The 7024-nt window shown below is 36.3% G+C and overlaps 1 protein-coding gene across 3 annotated transcripts in view; it reads left to right on the top strand.

Annotated features, from left to right (window-relative positions):
- The window catches only part of LOC106877062 (F-box/WD repeat-containing protein 1A), an 81436-nt gene that overhangs the window by 1641 nt on the left and 72771 nt on the right, over positions 1–7024 (top strand). Inside the window, exon 1 of one of the 3 annotated variants that reach the window (XM_052966904.1) lies at positions 91–231. The exons of 1 other annotated variant lie outside the window; for it this stretch is intronic. The gene's annotated coding sequence lies outside the window, so the exon portion shown is untranslated. Of the gene's footprint in view, positions 1–90; positions 232–414; positions 571–7024 lie in introns of those variants that run through there. One more of the 3 variants, XM_052966905.1, reaches the window with a different exon arrangement.

The following is a 7024-nucleotide window of genomic DNA, read 5'->3' as shown; positions in this document are numbered from 1 at the left end:
ACGTCCAATAAAAGCTTTCACTGTAATAACAATAGCAGTAGTAGTTTGAGTTTATGATTGACTTTGTCGTTCATCCCTACAGGAATCGATGAGATTAAGTACCAGTGTTATATTGCGTCACTTTAATCGGATACACCAGATCTATAAATATTGGTTATTTAGCTAGCCGAAAGAAATCATATTGCGGACAGACTACAAAAAAAAAAACATTTTATTTCACCACATCTCTCGGTAATTAAGTATTGTATTTATATAGTGTATGTTGAATGTGTTGTGTGCGCTCTGACAACTTGTAATTATTCTCATATTTTATTTTTATTTTTCATTGGTTGGATTGGCTGAAAATTATGTAACTTAAATCCTGTGACTTTGTTTCTGCGCTAGCAACAATATTTTCTTTGGTCAGCAGAGCTGAGTTGAATGAGATGTTGGATTCCATCTGCAGATAAAGCCAACTCAACGATAACTTGAAGTTAATTGACGGGTTGGCGGGGGAGGAGCTTTGCTCAAACGCCTTTTGCTTCTGTTTTTGTTTTTATTTTTTTAGTTGACACTCGCTGCTAAGTAGCAGTAAGTATATTAATTACCTTCTTTCATTTACTAAATTCATTTGAAAAACATTAATTCTGTCTCCATATACTATAGGTAACATGTTTCTGTTCGGCTAAATTGATTTCTAAAACAAATGCATTTGCGTTAATTCAACTATATGAAGGAAAAAAAAAACACGCAGCTGAAAAACTGGGCAGCTGAATTGATGATTTTTCACTGGAATCTAGAATTCCTCAGTTTAATATTAACGATATTGTCTTAAAATGATATCAGCATCCAAAATGGTCTCGTTATGCACTACCAAATATTAAAGTTATAATAGGAAATATGTTGTAGAGATGCAGAGAGAGATTTCAGAAAGAATAAGAAGTGCAGTATTAAAGACATACTGGAGTGTTGCTTGCTCTATCTCTCTTTCTCTCTCTCTCTCAGGTTGAACAGGTCTGTAAGAGAATACCTTTTTACACTGCTTGACAGGCTGAGAAAATAATAGAATTACTCCCAGAATAGTGTAATGCCTATAATGCTGCTTAGTGCAGACTGAACAAACCCATGACCTAAGGCTTTCCAGTTATGACTGTCCCGTCCCTCTCTCGCATATTGCGAATTTAGACCCACAGTCTTTTTACAAGTTGGTAGGGTATGATTTGAAGGAGATTTGGCTACTTTTTCCAGCAAGTCCATCGAACAGTGAGCTAACAATATAGAGTTAGTCGTGATCCTAGTACGGTGTAATATGTACAAATCCTGGGACTGTGTCGTTTTTGTTGCAAGATTTTTATTCTTATCCTTAAGGATCTAAATTTTTAAGAAGCTTAAGGCAAGAAAATGTGGGGATCTTTTACATGAAATCTGTTCCTTGGGATGGTTTAGGTTTTTTTTTTATCTAGTTTTATTATAGTTTTATCAAAGCCTCCAGAGACTAAAAAAAAACAGGAATTTATTGAGAATGGATTCAAGAGAGTGTACTATGCTAAAGGTATAAAAAGGACCAACTAGTCGTATTAATGGGAAAAAATTAAAATAAGGAATTTTAACCATATAGAAGTCTGATTTTAGAAAAGGAAATTTTATGCAAATCATTTGATAGGTTCAGTTCCCACTTCAGGTATTGAATTGTGTGTATGTCATTTGAGAAAGAAAATTATCCTGTCAGACTAATACAGGCTTCGACTTCTGTGGTTAAATGATGGTACAAGTGAACTGGTTTTGTTGATGGGAATGAGACATTCTGGCTCAGCCATTTTGGTGCCACCTATTTGGCGTCACTGATTCGACACTGACTTATTTTTAATGACGTTTTTAAATTCATCTGTTCTTTCCTTCCTTCTCACTCTCTCTTTTTCTCTGTTTATGTGTATGAGCATACTTCTCTTTATGTATATGAAAAAAAGGGAGTATTTAAATCAATCCTGTTCTTTTTATCTGTATATGTATATTTCTGAATGCACATTAGTATTTTCCAGTACCAAAACACCAAAACGGGCTGAATGTCCAGTGTGCTGTGCTAAATCAACATCCAAATAGCCACACTCAATTGGCTCATTCCATTAGTAGATGTCCTATGTAACGCCTTAACATCTTTTGACGCAATGGCTTTATCTCCCATTTATCTAATAAGACACTAGGACTAAACAATGATCCTTTATACTTTAGAACTAAAAATGACCCTTAATACTATGTAAAACCACAACTAAATATTATGGAACCATAATTAATATAGTGATACTAGCATGAAATTCTGCCCCTTAATCCAATGAGACTATCAAGACCTAAATATCATGAATTAATAGCAGAACCAAGGATTGTATATGCAAGTTCCTTGAAATTCAAGGGGTAAATTTTCATCATCATTTAATGTCTGTTGTCCATGCTGGCATGGGTTGGATGGTTTGACCGGGCTGGCACACTGGAAGGCTGCACCAGACTCCAGTCTGATGTGGCATGGTTTTCTACAGCTGGATGCTCTTCCTAACACCAGCCACTCTGAGAGTGTAATGGGTGCTTCTATGTGTCACTGGCACAGGTGCCATATGTGTGACACCGGGGTGCTTTTACGTACTACTGGCATGAGTGCCATTTGCATGGCACTGGTATCTGCCGTGACTGTGATTTCACTTGGCTTGATGGCTCTTCTTCTCAAGCATGACATGATGCCAAAGGTTTTGGTCATTGCGTCTGTGAGGCCCAACACTCAAAAGGAACTCAGCCATTTTGCCTCCAAGAGGCCCAACGCTCAAAAGGTGTTCTTTACATGCCGTCAGCACAGGTACACTTGGCTTGACAGGTCTTCTCAAGCACAGCACATTACCAAAGGTCTCAGTCACTAGTCATATGATTAAATGGCTGGTTATGATAGAATAAAATCTCTTGTATGAAGATGCTATATAATCTACAGCTCATGGGCCACCAAAGAAATTTCTATGTGGGATAGAGATGGATGGTCACAGATCATAAGTCTACTCAGTTGGGAATGACTTTAGGTAAACAACTTGTAGCCGACAAGGGGACCTCTACAGGGTTGCTCAACCTGTTAGAAATAGCAACCAAATCACCCTGAAATCACATGCTCTTAAAAGAAAAAATACATATTCATATTGGATGATGTAGTCTATGGTACACTATGCCTGTGAAAAATAGACAAGATGGTCATGGCTGGAAGGCCTGTTCAATAAGAGCCTGCTTCAGGGTTAAATAAACAACTTCAGCTCTCTTGGTTTACTTAAGCTGGACATTTCTCTGAGTAAGTGGTGACAAGTCCTGTTTCTAATACCTCAGCTCACTACAAAACATACCCTAAATTTTTTATGTCCTTAGTCTCAGGAATTACTGTACTTATGGTTTTTGCAGGTCTTCTTAGAATGTGTTGTTTGCATGGCAAGAACTGAATTGCTGTAATGCTACAACAGGCATGGTGATTGGATTATGCAGTTTGCTTGCCAACCACATGGCTTGGAGTTCAGTCTCACTGTTCAGCACCAAAGACAAGTGTCTTCTATTATAACCCTGAGCTAACCTCGAACCGTGTGAGTAAATTTAATAGATGGAAACTGAAAGAAACCCATCTATATTGGTAGTTCTCAACCAGGATCCATATGGTCCTTGGTGGACCATATAAGATTTTGTTTAAAATTTATCTTCAAGAAATCAGTTATACTTCTACAATACTCAAAATATTAAAATCTTTTAATACAATTTCTAATATCTAATTATAAAAATACAGAAGGATTTTTTTATACATACATTGAATGGTTATGGAAGTCCAGTAGAATAAAAAAGAAATTAAAGGTGTCTATAGGCAAAAAATGGTTGAGAACCACTAATCTATACAATATATGTGCCTCCTTGTCTTCACATCTCATGATAGTTGTCAATGAGTGTTACTATCATGCAACTAGTGGTCCTCATTTCCAGTCTTCTATGAAAATCTGCCCACTCGTTAGGAAAATACTTCTTTGCTTGGAAATGAGTGAGGTTTTGCCAACAAGAAGGGCATCCAGCTGTAAAAACACAAAAATCTGCCTCAACAAATTTTGTTTGATCCATGCAAGCTTGAGAAAGTGGACATGATGATGGTGATGATGCTTATACAGATTTTCATTAAATTAAATTAAATTGTTTTTGTTGTATACCTTGATGTCTGATTGAATAGACCTATTGCCACCAGACATTCCAACCATGTAATTCAATGTAAAAGTGTATCAGCTAAGGAAAATTTTGGTGCTATTTCTAACATGTCAAGCAACCACATAGCAGCTCCCTCATTGTCTCACTACAGTAAATTGTTCTGTCACTTTATTTGCGTTGATATTCAGAAACACATGTTTTGATCAAAAATTTCTTTGTCAAACATTATTTCTGAGCAACACATTTATTTTTCCTAGTTTATTTTCTTAAATGAGATTTTTACATTGGTTTTTTTACAAATATATATGAGAAAGTTTTTCAACATTAGTTAGCTGCAAGAGATGATGATGTATTTTATTACTAATCTCTCTTTACTTAGGCATACAGCCCCAACATAGAATGGACATTACAAGGACAGACAACACAAAACGTGGGGTACATGTAACGAATGATGAATATGTAATGGAATATTTATAATGAAAAGGATGAAATGGCTTACGAGCCCCCCAAAGCTCGCAGTTTCATTTTACTGTTCTTATAATCAGTCTCTTATCTTTTTATTGTTCGTCCATTATATGTTCAAGCAGATCCTCTCTCCCAATCACACTGGGCAAATTCTCATATCGAACATATATATATCCATATGGTTAATTAATTCCTGGAACGTTCCTATTAGTTTTTGTATCTTCTCTGTTTCCAGCAACACTGCTTTCTCATCTGTTTCAAACAATTCTGGTTCTAATCTTACTCTAATCACACCTTTTATCTTCGTTTTCCTCTTTTCCAATTCTATATCTTTCTTATAGATCTCTCTTATAGATGTATCTTATCACTGGATGTATTCCTTAGTAGCATCCTCCACACAACTCTGAAGTAGGTTGTAGATAATGTCCTATTGTTGTTTAAACCCATCATCAATCCGGATTCAAGCAGTTATATGATCAAAACTGCTCCAACAACAACCAGGTATCATCTATTCACTAGATTACATTATTTAATGCTGGGGTTCTCAACCGGAGTCCATGTAAGAATTTTGGGGTCCACGGATGCAATATAGTAGACTTGAGGGTCCCCAGTAATTTTTCAGGGGCCATGAAAAGATTGTGCTTCAGACCAGTAAAGTTTATGTGCAATAAATTGCTTATACTTCTTAATTTTTATACAAGTCCTAATGATATTTAATTATAAAAATACAATTGGATTTTTTTAAACATCGAATGTCTATGGGGAGGGGGGATCCAACAAAGTAAAACGGGAATCAAAGGGATCCACAGGTAAAAAAAATGGTTGAGAACCCCTGATCTTGTGTATCATTTTATTTTTTTTTCAAGTTGATATTGTATGTGTGTGTGTGTGTGTGTGAGAGAGAGAGAGAGAGAAAGAGAGGCACAGGCTAACCATGTGATTAAGAAGTTCAATTCCTAACCACATGGTCATGGGTTCAGTCTTTGGGCAAGTATCTTCTATATCCTCTGGCAGGCAGAAAATGGAATGCAGCCCAAAGACGGCATCCTACTCCAGTGTCTGCTTTGACATGGTTTCTATGGCTAGATGCCTTTCCTAATGCCAACCATTTTTCAGCATGTACTGTATGTTTTTCTCTTTGTCTTGACAGTTGTAAACAAACATCACCATCATACAAGCAATGTCCATGACTGGCCATGCGTAGGGAAGTATTTACCTTTCTTGGAAACGGGTGAGATTTGGCAACAGGAATACATTTCAAAAAAGAAAAACAATCTGTCAGGCTTAGAATGTGAGTCGGACATTGTGTTATCTGTGGTGAGAAACATGACTGATGATGCACAAAGGATCTAGGCATACCACCAACTTCTTCAAAAATTTCCATAACATTTAATATTGGAGTCCATGCAAATATGTAGACAGGGGGACAGGCAGGATGACATGGTTTAAATTTGGATAATAAACCACTGCACAAAGTTAATGTTAGATTTTTTTTCCTTCAAAACCGTGCAAAGTGGTTGCTTTGTAAAAGGCCATTTAGTAAAAGGAGGCCCAAGTCACAAAACATTGAGAACGTCTACCTTATATTCATCTTGTCATCCAACAATGTGGTCAGTTGACGTGCTAGAAATAGCAGCCAAATTCCCATACCACACCTTACTATTTCAGTAAAAATAAAGAAGTACATATTGGATTATGTAGTTCTGAATATATTGTCTGAAAATAAATTTGGATGATCATGGCTGGAACCCAACCACTTTGATTATAAATCTGCTCTCTCAGGGTTGATCTGGAGTTAAACAATAACAAATCACATTTCTATGGTGCTGCTGTAACTTATGGTAAAAAAAAAAACACCAGCATTCATTGTGGAATTAAGCAATTTCAGCAACACAACCTTTGACTTTTCAACTAGTTTATTGGTATCTCTATTCACTCAACCAACCAAACACGTTCTACAAATAATAATTACAAGTAGCTGTACCATCAATTGTTGCTGTACTTTAGTTTTTGCTTTGTTCTCAGCTCTTTTTGTGTAATCCTTCAACTGTTTCTCTTTGCAGACACTAGATAATCTAAATATAATCATTTTAGTATTTTCATTTATTTTATATTGTCTTTCAAAGCTCTTTGGGTCTGGTCACATCTCATGTTTGTCAACAATAGGCGCAGGAGTGACTGTGTGGTAAGTAGCTTGCTTACGAACCACATGGTTCTTGGTTCAGTCCCACTGCGTGGTACCTTGGGCAAGTGTCTTCTACTATAGCCTCAGGTCAATCAAAACATTGTGAGTGGATTTGGTAGACGGAAACTGAAAGAAGCCTGTCGTGTATATGTATATATATATATATATATATATATATATGTGTGTGTTTGTGTG

This window comes from Octopus bimaculoides, chromosome 4 (genome assembly GCF_001194135.2).
Source record: "Octopus bimaculoides isolate UCB-OBI-ISO-001 chromosome 4, ASM119413v2, whole genome shotgun sequence".
NCBI lineage: Eukaryota > Metazoa > Mollusca > Cephalopoda > Octopoda > Octopodidae > Octopus > Octopus bimaculoides.
The sequence above is the reverse complement of the archived record's forward strand: the minus strand, read 5'-3'. Positions and strand labels throughout refer to the sequence as shown.